Raw genomic sequence first — 20364 nt, forward strand, 5'->3', positions numbered from 1 at the left:
GCGCTGGAGCCTGTCACCAGAATGTTCGCTGTTAAACTAAAAGAATCCCCTTCTGCAGCTCCTGGGCTGCATTCTAGAAAGGTCCATCTTGCTACTGGCCCCCCTTTCAGACCTAAATAACAACTTTATAAAATATTACCTTTTGCTATGGTAATGAGGTTTGCTGGCCCCGGGGGTTGGCTGTATTTCATCTGTTATCCCCCTCCTGCCGCTATTTGCCGTCCCCCAGTGTTCATTTACATAGATGAGGCCGCCGCCCTCATGTTCCGCAGTGATCCGGGAGACTCGCGCATGCGCAGTGGCACTATCGCGGGACTCGGCACTGTTTTCAAATCGCGAGCGCCGGTGATGTTATTGCGCAGGCGCAAGATTATGGGCGGGTACTTGGATGACGCTGGTGATGACATTCAAATTTATCACTAGCGTCATCCAAGTACCTGCCCATAATCTCGCGCCTGTGCAATAACATCACCGGTGCTCGCGATTTGAAAACAGTGCTCAGTCCAGTGATAGTGTCACTGCGCATGCGCTCAGGAGCACTAACATGAGGGCGGCGGCCTCATCTATGTAAATGAACACTGGGGGACGGCGAATAGCTGAAGGAGGGGGGATAACGGACGAAATACAGCCCTCCCACCGTCCAGCAAACCTCATTAGCATACCAAAAGGTAATATTTTATAAAGTTGTTATTTAGGTCTGAAAGGGGGGCCAGTAGCAAGATGAACCTTTCTAGAATGCAGCCCAGGAGCTGCAGAAGGGGGTTCTTTTAGTTTAACAGCGAAAATTCTAGTGACAGGCTCCCTTTAATAAAATACAAAATTTGAGGGGTGCGGTTTATAAAATATTACTTCTGAGAGGTTTCCAATGTACAGATCCCTCAGAGTCACCTAAAACTGAATAGACCTGTAATGTAAAAAGTGGGATTTCTGCATTGGAAAAGATGAAAACCTGCTGCAAAATGTTAACCCTTCTACACCCTAAAAAAATGGTGCTGACGTGAAGAAGCCATAGAAGAAATGTTATTTCTGATCTATTCAGTTGTGATGAGACCGGTGTAACAAGAGAAATAGTCAAAGCTTGAAAAGTGATAATTTTTCTACGTTTATCAAATTTCATATTCCAGCTAATATTTTCATAAAAGAGTCAAAACATTATGACTTGTTATGAGCAAATAGTCAATATTCGGATTATTCGTGCCAAATAATTACTGTGTTTCCCCAAAATAAGCCCTACCCCAAAAATAAGCCCTATCCTGAAAATGAGCCCTACCCCAAAAATAAGCCCTATCCTGAAAATGAGTCCTACCCCAAAAATAAGCCTTTTCCTGAAAATAAGCCCTACCCTGAAAATGAGCCCTACCCCGAAAATAAGCCATACCCTGAAAATAAGCCATACCCCAAAAATAAGCCCTATCCTGAAAATGAGCCCTACGCCAAAAATAAGCCCTTTCCTGAAAATGAGCCATACCCCGAAAATAAGCCGTACCCCGAAAATAAGCCCTACCCCAAATATAAGCCCTACCCTGAAAATGAGCCCTACCACGAAAATAAGCCCTACTTGAAAATAAGCCCTACCCCAAAAATAAGCCCTACCCCAAAAATAAGACCTACCCTGAAAATAATTCCTACCCTGAAAATAAGCCCTACCCTTAAAATAAGCCATACCCCGAAACTAAGTCATACCCTAAAAATAAGCCATACTACGAAAATAAGCCCTACCCCAAAAATAAGTCCTACCCTGAAAATAAGCTCTACTCTTAAAATAAGCCCTACCCCGAAAATAAGCTCTACCCCGAAAATAAGCTCTACCCCGAAAATAAGCCCTACCCTGAAAATAAGCCCTACCCCAAAAATAAGCCCTACCCTGAAAATAAGCCCTACCCCAAAAATAAGCCCCTACCCTGAAAATGAGCCCTACCCTGAAAATATGCCATACGCCGAAAATAAGCCATACCCTGAAAATAAGCCATACCCCGAAAAGAAGCCCTACCCTGAAAATAAGCCCTACCACGAAAATAAGCCCTACCCCAAAAATAAGCCCTACCCTGAAAATAAGCCCTACTTGAAAATAAGCCATACTTCGAAAATAAGCCCTACCCCAAAAATAAGACCTACCCTGAATATAATCCCTACCCTTAAAATAAGCCATACCGATTAAGGAGGGGCGGAGCCGGACATGGCTGAGTGAGGACACTCCTTGCTGGAGCTCCTCTAAATAATCCCCCATAGAGCCGGTTTATTATTTACAATGGGCAAATCTGCACCAACAAAGAACAAGCCCAATACCTCAGGGCAACCTCCTGCATCCCAGGGTACAGTCGGGGCTTACCTCACCCGTTCCCGGGAGCCTGGGACTCTACCACAGCCAGGAAGAGAACTGCGGCCTGAAGGGAGCCCTATTCCGGTGCCTGAGGGGGCGACAAGTCCGGAGACCCAAGTAAGGGGTGAGGCAGCAGGGAGCCCCCGCAGTCCAGGGAGGACCCTCCAAAGGACCCACGGTGGCGGCGGGAGCTGGCGGATCCCCCGCAACGGAGAAAGAGATATCATCAGCGGCGCCATTCCAAGATGACGGCCGCGATCCAGAGACGCTGACAGGCGGACCAGGGCTGGATGATGGGTCGCCCGTGGCTGTAGCCCTGCCCGCCTTGCCCTCCGCTGTGTCTCTGATGGAGCCGGGGTGCCCTGGTAACTTATCTGCGGCCGGCACCAGTGGAGCTGGGGGAAGTGCGGCGTGCGGGTGCGGGGCGCACATGTGTTCGGGCTCAGGAGATGACCCACCGCTGCGGGCCCGAGCACTGAAGAAGCAGGCGCTGCACGGAGAGGCTGCACTACAGGCACCACTGCCCCCGTCTACACACACAAGCACAGTGATCAGAGGTGAGGGGGGTGCGGCAGCTAACCCTGATGGTCTGCTGGACTAAAAGACCCAGGTACAGGATCCACAGGAAGACCTGGGGAGCGGGGCCCATGCCGGGGGGGTCAACATCATCAGCCATTTACCAGGGGCCACACGATCCTCAGGGGGAGCTGGAAATAGAGGAGGGTCACCTGAATTTTGGGTGGCTGCCAATGAGTCCTGGGGGATACCTCAGAGGGAAGCACCCCCTCCCTCCCCAGATCAGTGGTCCACTGGATCCTCCTGGGCTGAGAGTCCGACAGCCGCAGGCTGGGACCTGGAAAGGGGTCCATTGATCCCCATGCATGGGGGACCCAGGGTACTGGGGTCACCCCAATTCGTCATGCGTCTGTGCCACAAGTATGGGACAACATAAAAAGCCCCCAAAGCACGCAGACGCTGATATATGGTCCAGCCCTACAGGACCCTTTCTATGCATACCCCAATATGTCTCACGCTGCCGCCTCGATGGGCGAGGATCATCCGGCATCCCTGGCAGACCTGCGGTCACTGTTACAAGCGATCCCCACGAAGAACGACATTGCAGCACTGGCTAATCAAGTGGTGGCGGAGTGTAAACAAGAATTTATCCAACTGCGGCAGGATCTCTCCTCCCTTACTCACAGGGTTGACACCCTGGCAGAGCAGCAATCAAATTCTCAGGTGTCTATTCAATCTATCCAAGAGACTGTAGAAAACCAATCCAAGCAACTATTTGCCCTTCAACAACATGTAGATGACTTGGAGAACAGAAACAGATGGAACAAACTACGTGTTAGAGGTCTCCCGGAATCTATTGCTGCTCCTGATATTCCTGCTGCTGTCAGTTCCATTTTTAATAATTTGCTAAAGAGGCCTCCTGGAGCTCCCCTTGAACTTGATAGCGCCCATAGGGCTCTACGCCCTCCGAATCCAGATGACTCCCGCCCAAGAGATATCATGTGCAGAGTGCATTTTTTCGCTGTAAAAGAGGCCATTCTACAAGCAGCCAGGAGGAAACAGAACTTGTCATACAATGGCTCTACCATTCGCATAATGCCAGATCTCTCACGGCACACCCTGGCCCAATGTGCGACTCTTAAGCCCCTTCTTGATGTCTTAAATGAGAGAGGTATACAGTTCCGGTGGGGATTTCCATTTTCCTTATCGGTACAGAAGGACTCCCGATGGATGGTCCTGCGTTCCCCAGAGGACCTCCCGGCTTTTACTGAGAGTCTGAATCTGCCTACAATCTCTATTGCAACCTGGCCGACTACTCTACTCCAGCCTTGGGTACCCAGGGGACGGCCTACCTCTTCTAGACCAACTCCACCTCCTGAGTCCAGCAGGGGGTTACCTCCGAGAGGAGAACGGGGCCGTAGGGCGGGCCGTCCGCGGTAACCGATATAGAGGAAATCAATAGCTGAATACGCCTGTATGGCTTATACCTCTTACAGTAATTTGAGTTACTTGGCTTCCACACGTTGCCTTCCAGTCTATTCATAGCCCGTATTACATAAGCATTTGTTACTTTTGCCGGTGCCTATGGTTATCCTTAATGTTTTTAGTATATACAGAGCTCTGCTCGGTTATGTCTGACATCCTTTTTCCCCAAATAGGTCGGGATCCTCTGTCCTGCCTAGATGAGGCGGATATGTTTCCCAGGAACATTTGTTCGGATTTAGTCTATTGTGCTAGGCTTTTTTTGCCTGTTGTTCTCCTTGTTTTCCTTTTTCTCTTCCTTTTTTTCCCGCTACATTCTACCTTCCTCAAGTCTTCTCTTCTCTCTATCTTTGGCGGCCGGGCTGATCGTGTTCGATCCCCTCTCTTATATATCTCTCATGTCCTATTCTCTTATAGATGGCGGACCTAACCATCGCTTCTTTCAATGCCAGGGGCCTCAATGTTCCGGAGAAAAGGTCACAGATACTGTATCATCTTCATAAACGGAAGGTGAGAATAGCGTGTTTCCAGGAGACACACTTCAAACAAGGACATGCCCCTATTCTTAAAAATAAATATTACCAGACATGGGTGTCCTCGGATAACACTGACTCCCGCTCTAAAGGTGTGGCGATAGCCATCCATAAATCCCTTCCACATCAAATCCTAAAGTGCACGACAGATATTCTTGGAAGATATATTATTCTTTCGCTGAGGGTGGGGACCCACATCTTCACAATAATTAACGCATACGCCCCAAATCAAAAACAGGACAGTTTTGTTTCCCGTTTGATCGACGCCGCGATCCCTCTGATACAGGGTACGGTGATTTTATGTGGCGACCTTAATGTCACCCTTGACCCCACTTTAGACAACTCCAAGGGGAAATCTAGCATTGCACACACTACCATTAAACGTATTAAAAAAGCTTTACTGCACATTCAATTGTTTGACACCTGGAGAATACAACACCCGTTGGACAGAGACTATAGTTTCTATTCCCACACTCAGGATTCATATAGTCGTCTTCATTACATACTAATACAACATAGCGCGCTCCCTTGGATCCAACACACGGGAATGGATAACATACTATGGTCAGATCATGCGCCGGTTTATTGCACGATTGAGATCCCCTCTCGGCTCCTAGAGGTTCGTGGCGGCTGAATGATTCGTTGCTACTGGATGAGCTTTGTGTTTCTGATATCCAGACCTCTATTACAAGGTTCATGGAGGACCACTCAGCAGATAACACAGCCCCCACTTATAAGTGGAAAGCATTGAAATGTGTCCTACGAGGTATTTTTATTAAGCACGGGTCCCGAATCAAAAAAGAAAAGGCCCAAGACATAGTAAAAGCTCTCCATAGGGTTTCTGAACTGGAGCTCATCCACAAGCGAGCCTTATCGGCCACATATTTACAAGCCCTCTTACAAGCTAGGTTCGAGGTTAAAAAACTGCTTGATTCCTCATATCAGCGTCTAATACAGGTGGGAAAGGGGAGGTATTATGAGTTTGGGGATAAACCCGGCAGATTGTTGGCAAATGAGCTGAGGGAGGAAAGAGCCCATACCCTCATTCCCTGCATCAAGACCTCACGCGACAAATTACTTCATGCCACCCCAGACATCTCAAATACCTTTCACACTATTATTCAAAGTTGTATAATTTACCTGTCGAGCTCCCTAGGCCGAGTGATGGGTGTCCTTCAATGCCCTCACCTTTTAGATGTCTCGATAGCTCTATAATTGATAACCTGGAAAGTCCATTTTTACTGGAGGATTTATTGGCAGTGATTCGCGACACTCCTGGCAATAAGAGTCCTGGCCCCGATGGGTTCCCCGCCAAATTTTTAAATCCTATTCAGAACAATTAGCGCCTCTAATGCTCCTTTCCTTTAATTCAATTTCGGACTCTGTCCCCTTTCCGCCCCATTCCACCACGGCTCATATTTCACTACTCCGTAAGGCCGGAAAAGACGCCACGGCATGTAGCAGTTTTAGACCGATATCACTCCTTAATGTAGATTTAAAAATGTATGCCAAGCTTTTGGCAAATTGACTTGGCCCTTTGCTCCCTGACTTGATCCACTTCGATCAGGTCGGGTTTGTCCCAGGTAGAGAGACAAGGGACAACACCATAAAAACCCTGGATTTAATCCAACACGCACATACTAAAAAACTTCCCTTGCTGTTGCTGTCTTTGGATGCTGAGAAGGCTTTCGACAGAGTCTCCTGGCAGTCGCTCTCACAGACCCTGGACCATATAGGCCTGGGACCGGTTTTCTTGTCTAAAATTATGGCTTTATATCATTCCCCGACTGCTCACCTTAAGATTAATGGCACTCTGTCGAAACCCTTCTCCATCCGAAACGGGACCCGGTAGTGATGCCCCTTGTCACCGTTACTGTATGTCTTAGTCATGGAACACTTGTTGTCGGCCATCCGGGCTAACCCAGACATATGGGGAATTAGGATCGCCAATCGGGAGCATAAATGCGCTGCCTTCGCCGACGATCTCCTTGTGTATCTGTGTAATCCTATCACATCCCTCCCGTCCTTCATGATGGAGCTAAACCGTTTTAGCAAGTGGTCCAATTTTAAAATTAATTTTGATAAATCAGAGGCCCTAAATATCTCTTTACCCCAAGCAACTGTGAATGTTATAAAACCAAACTTCCCCTTTAGATGGCCACTCCACGGTAGTATTGGATATTTGGGCATCAAGATCCCATCTGACCTGTCCAGGCTCTTTCAATTAAACTACCAAAGTTTCCTGTCACAGCTCGAGGGGGATTTGGCTCTGTGGCATAGAGGCACTCTTTCATGGTTTAGCAGGATCAGTGCACTCAGGATGACGGCTCTGCCGATATTGCTGTATTTGATACAGACGGTTCCGGTCTATGTTCCAGCAACCTATTGGGCCAAGATGCAGCGCATATTCGGTCGATTTGTTTGGTCTGGAAGGCGTGCCCGTATAGGGAGTAGCGTCTTAACTAGGACCAAGGGTGCGGGAGGAATGGGACTGCCTGACTGTAGACTGTACTACTTGGCAGCCACTCATGCCAGGGTCCTGGACCTTTTGCATAATTCTGGTTCTAAACTTTGGGTTTGCGTGGCACAAGATATGTGCCCCTTATCATTACCGACCCTGCCATGGACCTGGCCGCTCCTCACCAAACATAAGATTGAGATGTCCTATAGCACTAAACAAACATTGAAAACAGTTAACTCTGTGTCATCGTGCAATCTCATGATCCAGCCTAGAGGGCCCCTTATGCAACTAACTGATAACCCGCAGTTTTTTCCGTGAGCATCATCCAACAATTTTCTAGGAAGCGCGAAACTGAATCCCTTGAGACTAAATCGGGTAGCCCCGGGGGGGGGTCCCTCATCCCACTTCGGGAGATGGTAGAGAGCCGTAATTTCAAACTGCGATTCCATTTTGAATATGCTCAACTCAAACACTTCTTAACCTCCCAAGATACTGTCATGGCTCACCCCTTGCCCCAAACTCCCTTTGAAAACCTTTGCACTGGGTCCTCTGATTCGCGCCACGCAATATCAAGGGTGTACAAGCTTATGACGAGTGCAGTAGAGGTGTCACCTCCTCGCTTCTGTAAAGCATGGGAGTCAGAGCTCAATCAAACGATTCCCGGGAATCAATGGGAACGTTGTTTCCGCCTGACCCACAGGTCCGTGGTTGCCACTAGGATGCAAGAAACCAGCTATAACATACTTTCCAGGTGGTACAGGGTCCCGGCGTCCCTTCATGCATGGTGCCCCGAAATACCTGACACTTGCTGGCGATGCGGAGTCTAGGGAGGCACCATGTCTCACATCTGGTGGCACTGCCCTAGCCTGTCGGTCTTTTGGAACAAAGTACTGACAGCCAAACAGGGGGCCACAGGGATCATAGTCCCCAGTCGCCCGGAGGCAGTTTTACTGTATATCTTTAACGTATCGGAAAGGGTTTTTAAGAAACCTATCTTGAGCCACCTTCTTCAGGCCGCCAAGACAGTGATCCCTCGGCGCTGGAAAGATTCTAACCCTCCGACGTTGGATGAGTGGGTAACAGAGGTAAATGTGATTCACCGCATGGAAATGGTGATGGCCCAGTCGCGAGGGCAGATGGTGGAGACAGCCACTAAATGGTTCCAGTGGGAATCTTTCCTGTCTAGTAAAAAATTTCTTGAACTAATTTAATCTCCGGAATGGGGCACTCTGGCTTTTTCTCTTTCAGATAGCTTACACCACCCTTTCGACAAATCTTAGCTCAACAGACAATGTATCAGTCCCGGTCGCCTCATTCTGCTTTCTATCTCTCTTCTCCTTCCTTTGAAATACCCCTCTTTCTTTGGATTCTGTGACTTTCACTTTCACTTCTTCTTGTTTTATCATTTTCTAAGGTTTTAAATGATTATCTATGTACCATTTCTACCATCCATAGAATATTACGAAGCCTGCGAAGGCTTGGTGCCGCATTGACTTTTGATTTGCATCATTTGTTACAGCATGAATGTATGTTCTAATATTGTATTCCTTTGAAAAATCAATAAAATCTTAAATTGCAAAAAAATAAGCCATACCCTGAAAATAAGCCATACCCAGAAACTAAGTTATACCCCAAAAATAAGCCATACCCCGAAACTAAGTCCTACCCTGAAAATAAGCCCTACCCTGAAAATAAGCCATACCCCAAAAATAAGCCCTTTCCTGAAAATGAGCCCTACCCTGAAAATGAGCCCTACCCCAAAAATAAGCCATACCCTGAAAATAAGCCATACCCCGAAAATAAGCCATACCCCGAAAATAAGCCATACCCCAAAAATAAGCCATACCCCAAAAATAAGCCCTACCCCAAATATAAGCCCTACCCTGAAAATGAGCCCTACCATGAAAATAACCCTACTCCAAAAATAAGCCCTACCCTGAAAATAAGCCCTACTTGAAAATAAGCCCTACCCCAAAAATAAGCTCTACCCCAAAAATAAGACTTACCGTGAAAATAATTCTTACCCTGAAAATAAGCCCTACCCTTAAAATAAGCCCTACCACAAAAATAAGCCCTACCCCAAAAATAAGCCCTACCCTGAAAATAAGCCCTACTTGAAAATAAGCCATACCTCGAAAATAAGCCCGACCCCAAAAATAAGACCTACCCTGAAAATAATTCCTACCCTGAAAATAAACCCTACCCTTAAAATAAGCCATATCCTGAAAATAAGCCATACCCCGAAACTAAGTCATATCCCAAAAATAAGCAATACCCCGAAACTAAGTCCTACCCTGAAAATAAGCCCTACCCTTAAAATAAGCCATACCCCGAAAATAAGCCCTACCCCAAAAATAAGCCCTACCCTGAAAATAAGGCCTACCCCGAAAATAAGCCCTAGTCGCGGTTCTATAATGAAATGTCCATGCAGCTAAAAAAGTTAAAGAATACTGCAGGGCACTTCATTATAGAAAGCAGACACCCCCAAAAGAAGGGGGTTCTGCTTTTTTGGTGGATAAACTTACCCTTACCCCGAAAATAAGCCCTAGCATATTTTCCGGGGCCAAAAATAATATAAGACAGTGTCTTATTTTCAGGGAAACACAGTAGCACTGTGCCAGTATTCGTCAATAATAATGAATCTAATCGAAGTCAAAGGGGAACCCGAGCATTTTTTTGGGGAAATCTTTGAGAAAAATACACGGGTTCCCCATTGACTTGCATTAGGTTTGTTATTCGTGATGAATAGTGCTAGGTATTTGGTATGAATAATCTGAACCCAAATATTTAGCATTCACCCATCACTAATTATAACCTAAATTTACCAGTAACATAAAGTACAATGTGTCACGAAAAAACATCTCAGAATCACTGGGATATGTAAAAGCATTCCAGACTTATTAACAAAGCTAGGGAGTACTGCGTTACATCATAGCACTGAATATCCTGATTACATGCACCTAGCTAGCTTTGACTAAGGTCCAGGGCATGTGTTCACCTGTCTCTCTCACTGTGCTAGGGAGATTGAGCAGAGTACAGTGTGTGGAAACTGCTAAGTGACCAGGTTGTTTAGTGCAGGGTATTTACAGAGTTGAATACATCTTTCTGGAGCTGGAGGTTAGGGTGTACCAAGACTGGTAGGACCTGTAATGCAGAGGCCAGCATCCTCACATGCTCCTGCTCCCCATCTCTGTCTCATGCTGCGGCCTCCCGAAGCATCTGTGCACCATGCAGAGCACCAGTTTCTGTCCATAGGGCGTGCCTGCTGTAACGCCCTTTTTCTTAAGGGGCCAGCGCCCTCTTACCCAGAAGTGCTGGGAAGCTGTAGGTGTCGGGGGCATGGGCGCAGACCACGGCAGAGGGGCTATTGGAGACGCTCAGATCCGGGATCGTTGCTGTGGCTCGAGTGGCAGCTGGATCCGGGACTCGTGCAGCAGCCTGTCGCCCACAACGTAATAAAGGGGTTATTTACAGGGGAGAGTTTGTCAGTGACGCCACCCGTGGGTTGCGGTGAGTGTTGGTGACACCACCGCTGCCTTGGTATGGGGCGCCCAGGGCTGATGGAGCGGGGCAGCAGGATGGTATCCCCTCTACGGGTAGGGGAGGTGTTGTCCCGGGGCCCAGGTTTAGGTGGAGTGCTGGAACGCAGTTTGCAGGGTTGAACCAGATGATACCGGTGTACTCACTGTTTGAATAAAGACACACAGAGTCCAGATAGTAAACCAAGTGCAGGATACCGGTAGCCTCCGGAGGGGTGTGCTCGGGTCCCACACACCGGTGAACAGAACAGGGGCCCTTCCTCCTGCATGCTAGTTTGTTGTCTCGTGTGTTGACTAGTCCGCATGAAACGGGAAAAGTCCACTCCCGGTGTCTTTGCTGTGGGAGCTGTGGCCCGCGAGATCTGACCCTTGGGATCTTTGCAGGCACTTGCAGACACCTTATCCCCCGCGTTGGGCTTCCGTCTCACTCTATCTGGGCTGCTGGTGGGACAAGACTTGGAATCTTGTCCCCTGCTGGCTAATTGACAAGGTGCTTGCAGCTGTCCTTGCCCTAGGGTCCAGGTACCCCGACTGTGTACAGCCTCCGGACCGGATTCACGCTGTCGGCACCGGCGGGCTACAACCCTGCCCAGGTCCACTTAAGGTAAGGCAACCGTATCTCTGTCGCCTGTGGCCCTGCTCTGCTGTCTGCCAGCTAGTCAGCTAAGGTAGTCCGGTAGTCTGGGAGCTACAACCCCTGACTACCACTTCACTCCTCTCACTTCCTCTGTCAGCGCTAGACTGCCTTGTTCCCTCCCCTGACACCTCAGGACCCCTAGGAGGGTGTCACCATCTGCCTGGTCCCATCCACTGGTGTGTCCCTATTGTCCTGGGAAGGGTGACTAGGCTTTGTGGCTGGTGTTTGTACCTGTGTGTGGGGTAGTGTTGGAAGGCCAAGGAGGAGGGAATCCTGCACCTGGTAGATGGATGCAGTCATCTGTTACAACCTGATTTTGTCAGGGCATCACATAGGTATTTGAGGCACCCTAGCCTTATGCTAGGAGCCTGGGCAATGAGTTTAGTCATTGCTAGTTGTCAGGTCCCCTAGCCCTGTACTGCTGTTGCTGTTACGCTATGCTAGACATACTGCTTATACTTGTTTGTATTACAGAGTGCCGCCCCACTACCTGCTGCTGCGAGCATTCAAATTGGCTGCCTACCACTGCCATCCATCCATCCTGGATGGATCTATTACTCCAGCTGCTGTCATCCATCCATACATCCATCCATCCATCCACCTGTGCATTCATCCATTCATCCTGGACGGAACCTCTACACCAGCTGCTGCCGCAACTCTATACCAGAGACTGTCGCTCCCATATTCCTGGGGCCAGCCAACGCAACAGCAGTCTTCCCGAGTGGTTCCCAGATTCTACCTGCAGTGTAACACCTCCACCATCAGGAGCTCTGTTGAAAACCAGGTTCAGGTCCGTAGTCAAGCCCCTCTGGGTTTTCTGTATCTTGAGGCCCATTGGGTCCACTAAAATCCCTGCTCGCCCGGTGAGCCTAACAGGACCATACCACTTAGTTGTGGAACGTTTTCTACAGGCAAATGGACTGTAAACTATTCTGGAAAGGAGGCACTGACATATGTGGCTGCTGAATGACCTGTTTATTTGCTGTTACACCTTTGTGCCCAGAAGAGGCTGTTTTGATTGTTGATTACCTTGGAGTTTTATGAAATCAATAAAACTGCATTTTGGAAGTCGGACCAAACCACATTGCCTGTGTGAACACTACCTAATGATTACCTGAGAGAGTGAATCCCTACAATTGGAGTATAAATGCGGGTCAGGCATCCCAAAGCGCATAGGTGATTACAGGTTAAACACTGAATGTCCTGGGTAAAGGCAGGTGCAACATTGCAAACACAGTCTGGAAAAAGCATAGCGGAGCTTGTTAAGCAACTGGTTCAGCAGCAGCATCAGCAGAAGGTTCTCTTGGCAAAAATCTAATCAGGCCATGAACACAGCACCTCCTGCCAGCTAAAGCATACCTCCCAACTTTTAAAAAAGGAAAGAGGGACAAAGTTTGCGGTGCGCAACGCGCTGCGGCAATTTTAGGCCACGCCCCTAACCACACCCATTTTACAAACAGCCACACCCATATCCACTCCCCATCCACACCCATCCAGCAAACTGAAACTGCAGAAGCTGTCCGTGATCGCTCTGAGCCGCCACAGATCAGCAATGTGCAGAACAGGCAGGGAGTTAACTACAGGGTGTGCAGGTGGCTAGGACCCAGGAGGAGAGCTGAACTGGGTGTGCAGGCAGCTAGGACCCAGGAGGAGAGCTGAACAGGGTGTGCACACAGCTAGGACCCAGGAGGAGAGCTGAACATGGTGTGCAGGCATCTAGGACCCAGGAGGAGAGCTGAACAGGGTGTGCAGGCAGCTAGGATCCAGGAGGAGGGCTGAACAGGGTGTGCAGGCAGCTAGGAACCAGGAGGAGAGCTGAACAGGGTGTGCAGGCAGCTAGGACCCAGGAGGAGAGCTGAACAGGGTGTGCAGGCATCTAGGACCCAGGAGGAGAGCTGAACATGGTGTGCAGCTAAGGGTATGTTCACACATCAGGTTTTTGCTGTGCGGCACAATCCGGCGCTTTGCGGGAAAAACGCATCCATTTTTTTTGCTGCCAGGTGCGGTTTTTCCTCATAGACTTTTATTAGCACCGGATTGTGCCGCATGTACTTGCGTTTGATCCGGTTTTTGCTGGATGCGGCAAAAATCGTCACTCCGGTGACCGCACAGGACGCATAGGAACGTTTTTTGCCAGCGGCAAAAAAATGCATAGCGCCGGGTGCGGCATGGTGCATAATGAAAGTCTATGCGAGCCGGATACGGTGACATGCTTCAAACGCCGGAAGCATGTATTGTATCCGGTTTTTACTTCTGAGCATGCCCAGAAGTGATATAAATTCATTGCTTGTCAGAAAATCAATCAATCACTCACTCTCTCTCAAACTCTCTCACTCACTGACTCACTCACTCACTGACTCACTCTCTCACTGACTCACTCACTGACTCATTCACTCACTCCCACCCACTCACCGATCACCGGCGCAGGGCTGCACGGCTGTCACACTGCTCCGGCGGCTTCTCCTGATTTGAAAATGCCGGCCGCCCATTATTCAATCTCGTATTCACTGCTTTCCCCGCCCACCGGCACCCATGATTGGTTGCAGTCAGACACGCCCCCATGCTGAGTGACAGCTGTCTCACTGCAAACAATCACAGCCGCCAGTGGGTGGGTCTATATTGTGCAGTAAAATAAATAATTAAAAAAAAACGGCGTGCGGTTCCCCCCCAATTTTGATACCAGCCAAGATAAAGCCACACGGCTGAAGGCTGGTATTCTCAGGATGGATTCGACAGTCCCGGGACTCTACCCGGCTCATCCCGAATTGCCCTGGTGCGGTGGTAATCGGGGTAATAAGGGGTTAATCATGGCAGGCGTCTATGAGACACCCCCAATGATTAACCTGTAAGTGAAAGTAAATAAACACATACACCCAAAAAAATCCTTTATTTGGAATAAAAGACAAAAAAACACCCTCTTTCACCATTTTATTAAAATCCTCAAATACCCCTCCAGGTCCGACGTAATCCACAGAGGTCCCGCGACGCTCTCAGCTCTGCTACATGAAGCTGACAGGAACGGCAGTAGTACACTGCCTCTCTCTATCAGCTTCACGCAGCAACTGAAGGGAGTCGCGCTGTCAGCGGTGACGTCACTGAGGTAATGCCGGGTTGTGTGCCGTGATGATGCGTGCAGGGTAGTGCTGGTGTGTGCGGTGATAATGCGTGCGGTAGTGCAGAGGTGTGCGGTGATGATGCATGCGGGGTAGTGCCGGCGTGTGCCGTGACAATGCGTGCGGTAGTGCAAGGGTATGCGGTGATGATGCGTGCGGGGTAGTGCCGGCGTGTGCGGTGATAATGTGTGCGGTAGTGCAGGGGTGTGCGGTGATGATGCGTGCGGGGTAGTGCAGGGGTGTGCGGTGATGATGCGTGCGAGGTAGTGCAGGGGTGTGCGGTGATAATGCGTGCGGTAGTGCAGGGGTGTGAGGTGATGATATGTGTGGGGTAGCGCCTTCGTGTGCGGTGATGATGCATGCGGTGGTGCAGGGTTGTGCGGTGATTATGCGTGCGGTAGTGCAGGGGTGTGCGGTGATGATGCGTGCGGTAGTGCAGGGGTGTGCGGTGATGATGCGTGCTGGGTAGTGCCGGCGTGTGCGGTGATGATGCGTGTGAGGTATTGCCTGCGTGTGTGCGATGATGATGGGGTCTCTCTCTCTGTCTCAGCATAAAAAAAAAATAAACAAAAAAAAAAAAAAACAGATCCGTCGCATCAGTTTTTTCACAATCTGAGACAGATCCGTTGCATCAGGCACAAAACGGATTGTGCCTGATTGGACAAAACTGATGTGTGAACTTAGCCGATGCACCAGCTCTGCCAGGCAGGAGATCATGTGGTCGGTAGCTGATAGAAGCATTGGCAATGCTTCTATCTTTGCATATTACCGGCCAGTGCTGTCTGTGCACCTGCAGGAGAGGAAACAAGTGGTAAGTGCACACTGTCCTCTCCCCAATGTCCTGATCTACCGTGTGCCTGCAGCATTGAGAAGAAAACACTGCACACACGATAGATCAGGACACAAACACACGGGAGTCAGAGAAACAGCTAGAGGAGCACAGGCTCCGGACCGGTGGGGGGCGGGGGAGGGAATCAGCGCTGGGGAGATTCATTACTTTAGCAGCAGCAGCAGCACAGAGACTAGCGTGCTCTGCTCTGTAATGCTCACAACACGTGTTAGGATGGTAGGAGGGAAAATCAGCGAGGCGGGGAGAGAGTGGGTGGGCGGAGCCACGGGATCCAGACCTCCCGCCCGGGGCAACGGGACAAACTCTGCAAATTGTGATAATCCCGCTATATCCGGGACAGTTGGGAGGTATGGCTAAAGTGAGGGTACCCATGTGAGGCAAACAGTACTGGAGGCCTTGCAGAAAATGACCAGAACACAACACCAATGCTTTTCTTACTGTCTTTGAGAGGTTGGCAGAGAGGGAGAAACTGCCCCCAGTACAATGGGCAGAGGGCCTAGCTCCATACCTTATTGGGGAACTGCAAAAAGTGTATTATTACATCCCCCTACAGGATGCCAAGGAGCACAACAAGCTGAAAGTGGAGATTATGGAATGGTTGGGTGTAACCCTGGCCATCAGGGCGCAAAGCATGCACCTCTGGACAAGCGTCCTCAGTCCAGATGTTCGTTCGACCTGTTAGGCTATGTGCCCATGTTGCGTTCTGTCCCTGCAGAAATTTCTGCAGCGATTTGAACAGCACACGTGCTCTTCAAATCGCTGCAGAAACAGTCCGTAATGAAAAGCCAATTTCATGCGCTCTGGATGCAGCCCCTCCCATAGACAGAGCGGGACCTGCATTCAAAGCGCATGAAAGAAGTGACATGTTGCTTTTTAGAACGCAGCGCTTCGGCAGTAGCCGAAGCGCTGTATTCTAATACGCCACGTGGGCATGGATTTGGCACACTATTCATCGATTGTGCTGGGGACGCAGGACGCATGCAGTTACGCTGCGGTGCAGAACGCAGCGTAACTGCATGAAAATACGCTACGTGGGCAGATAGCCTTACAGCTGGTGCAAAAATGGCTGCAGCCTGAGACCTGCTCTCCACCATAGGTGTTAGAGAGAGTGATAGTGGACCGATTTATTCACGCACTACTGAAAACCGTGCAAAGCTGGGTTGTCCAAGGGGATCCCCAGAATGCAGATGACCTCGTGAGTCTTGTGGATAGATACTTGTATATGGAGAACTCCTTGAGCCAAAGGAGCCTGAGGTCACCTATCTGGGATACGCAAAAGAAGGGATCCAACACCCTGCCTTAGGGGCGCCCAAAACATCAGGAAGAGTCAGAGCCAAATTCAGGCTGCCCATCTCTTATTGTTGTATGTTGGAGGTGTCATGCCCCAGGTCATACATTAGCTGTTTGTCCTTTAGCCTCTGAGCCAATGGACTACTCTGTAGGCCGACGTTACTCATATTTTTCACGTCTCGCGTGCAGTGCTGTTAGGGACCTCATCTGTGCCAAGTGACGTTGAACGGTGTTACTGTGTGTGGAATTCTGGTGTCAGGAAGATTGGTGATCCTTGGTAAGGGCCACATGTGCTTGTCCCAGGGGAGGGGTGGGGGTAAGGTGTATCCATGGCAGCGCCAAGAACTATCCTGGGTCAACACGTATAGACTGTGGTTTTGTGGCCCACGAATAGGGAGTGGTCAAGGACTTGTTGCAGGCTACGTGACCTTCCGTTGTTCTGGGACTTATGGGCTTAATCTGTAGCACACAGTAGTTTGACATGCTTCCAAGAGTTGGCTACGGTGTCAATGTCACGTGATTTGTATAGTGAATTTCCTTTTACTGTACTAGCTGGAGAGTAGGATAAGGAAACATCTCCTGAAGTTAATACCCCTGACCTGAAAAAGTCCAAAGGTAATTTTGTGACTTTCCAGCTTAGACACTAATAAAGGTACCATCACACATAACGAGATTGCTAGCGAGATCGCAGCTGAGTCATGGTTTCCGTGACGCAGTAGCGATCCCGTTAGCGATCTCGTTATGTGTGACATTTACCAGCGATCAGGCCCCTGCTGTGAGATCTCTAGTCGTTGCAGAATGGTCCAGGCCAGTTTCTTCAAAGGTGATGTCCTGCTGGGCAGGACACATCGCTGTGTTTGACACTGTGTGACAGGGTCACAGTGACTGCTGAGATCATTATACAGGTCGCTACTGCGACCTGTATTGTTCCTGCATCGATGGTAAGATCTGACTGTGTGACATCTCACCTGCGATCTCCCAGCGACTTACCAGCGATCCTTATCAGGTCACATCGTTTTCGGGATCGCTGGTAAGTCGTTGTGTGTGACTGGGCCTTTAATGGTAAGAGGTACCCTGAAAAAAGTAAATGTGTTAAGTGATAGGAGCTGGAAGCTGATAGTCGTTGTCCACAAATGACCAGGGGTAATCTGTTGTATCGAGGGACCAAAGTGAGAAGCCAAGTAAAAAAAACGCCTCGTCATGGCACAAGGGCCACAATCCAGGGGTATAATCAGCTGGCTCAAGAGAGACAATTTAAACCTGGGGATTATGTACCGTATTTGTGTTAGTGCCCACAGGGGGGAACAGGTTCTTTACCCAGTGGCAGGGACCCTATAAGGTGGTGGAAAAGTCAATCGACCAGGGAAAAGGAATCCCTTTACCATATATTATGGCATCCTACTAAAGGAATCCGCTAGAAACCCCTTTCTGATTGGCCCAGGCAGAATCAAACATCCTATAAGTTAAATTAGTAAGAAATTCGATTGAAATGCTGACTTACAACAATTCTGCCAAGATAAGTGAGCCAAAATACCTCAAGAGCACTGTAAAAGACTCATTACCAGCTATCCCAAAGCTTGATTGCAGTTGTTGTTGCTAACTGTTATTAGGTTTAGGGGGCAATCACTTTTTCACACAGGACCTTTAGATTTTTTCCCCTTACTAATAATGACCCTCATTTATAAAATGCATTGTGTTTACTTGTGTTATCTTTGTCTAAAATTAAAATATGTTTGGTGATCTGAAACATTTAAGTGTGACAATCATACAAAAGAATAAGAAATCAGGAAGGGTGCAAACACTTTTTCTCACCACAATATATGTGGCTGCTGAATGACCTGTTTATTTGCTGTTACACCTTTGTGCCCAGAAGAGGCTGTTTTGATTGTTGATTCCCTTGGAGCCTTAGGCTATGTGCCCACGCTGCGGATTTACCGCGGATTTTGCCGCGGATTTGCCGCGGATTTGCCGCGGATTTCCCGAAAATCTGCAGCAGCGGCACTTCCAAGCCATTTCAATGGCATTTTGGAAATGCTGTGTCCATGCTGCGGATTTTTCCGCTGCGGATTTGCCGCGGATTTTGATCCGGAAAAATCTGCAGCATGTCAATTGTTTGTTGCAGATTTGGTGCGGATTTTGGGTATAGAATGGGGAAAAAAAAAAAAATCCGCATCAAAATCCGCGGTAAATCCGCGTGCGGATTTGCCGCGAAAGTCGCGAATTTTCATGCAGAAAAATCCGCAGGTACATTCTACCGTGGACACATAGCCTTATGAAATCAATAAAACTGCACATTTGGACCAAACCACATTACCTGTGTAAATGCTACCCAATGCCTCCCTAAGGCTATGTGCACACGCTGCGTTTTTTTGACGCTGCGTTTTTGTGTGTTTTTGGCTGCTAAAAATGCACAAAAACGCACCCGCGGCAAAAAACGCAGCAAAAAATGCATGCGTTTTTACCACGATTTGGTGCGTTTTTGGCTGCGTTTTGCTGCGTTTTTGATCTCTGCGTTTTTCTGTGTTTTTCCAATGCATTGCATGGGGGGAAAACGCAGAAAAACGCAGGAAAGAATTGACATGTCCATTTTTTTTTAAGCTCAAAAACGCAGCTTAAAAAAAAAGTTGTGTGTGGACAGCAAAAATGAAAACTCATAGACTTTGCTGGGGAAGCAAAGTCATGCAGTTTTGAGGCCAAAAACACACCCGAAAAACGCACAAAAACGCCGCGAAAAATGCACTGTGTGAGCTTACCCTAAGAGCGTGAATCCCTACACCACATAGATTAAAACGTCAGGTTTGAAAAAGGAGGCTTGGTCATGAAAGAGTTTGTCCGCTACTTTAACATTGATGGCTTATCCTTAGGATAGGTCATCAATGTCTGATTAGCTTGGATCCGACACCCCGGCAGCATCCTATGGTCGGAAATGCTTAGTTTCAGAGCTGCCCCGTCTTCTGATAGTGGCCGAGCCTGGCTATTGCCATCCGCCTCCTATTTAAACCAATACGAGGTGAATGTCCAATACCCATCCACGGCTAATATCAGAAGAAGGAGCAGCGTCGGGACTGAGCATTTCCAATCACAGGATGCTGCCGGGACCAAGAATATCTGACAGCGGGGGTGTCAGATGGCAGCTGATCAGACATTGATGACCTATCCTAAGGATAAGTGTGCCACCCCCACGTCAGCAGCCGGGCTACTCGGATCTGGATACGCGGTGGCTCGAGAGGCATCCGGACCCGGGGGTCGTGTGGCCACTCAAATAAAGGGGGTATTTACAGGGGATGATGTATCTAAAGTTTGTGACGTCACCCGTGGTGTGTGGTAAGGTGGAGTACCACTGCTGCAGCTGGGAGTACTCGGTGGCGATGGAGTGGGCAGCCAGGTGTTTAACCCCTCCATGGGTAGGGGGAATGCCCCGGGACTCGGTGATGGCGACGGAACGTGCCGTTGGGGAGGTAAGGGTCGCTTGCGTACTCACTCAGTCCATAAAGCTGACACCGACAACTTAGTAAACCAAAGTTCTGGACACCGCTGCCGCTGAGGGGGAGCATGTTTGGGTCCCGTTTCTGCTGGTGTTGCCTGATGACCTGTAACCTTTCCCTTGGCACCTTGTTCTCTTC

This window comes from Anomaloglossus baeobatrachus, chromosome 10 (assembly GCF_048569485.1).
Source record: "Anomaloglossus baeobatrachus isolate aAnoBae1 chromosome 10, aAnoBae1.hap1, whole genome shotgun sequence".
Classification (NCBI taxonomy): Eukaryota; Metazoa; Chordata; class Amphibia; order Anura; family Aromobatidae; genus Anomaloglossus; species Anomaloglossus baeobatrachus.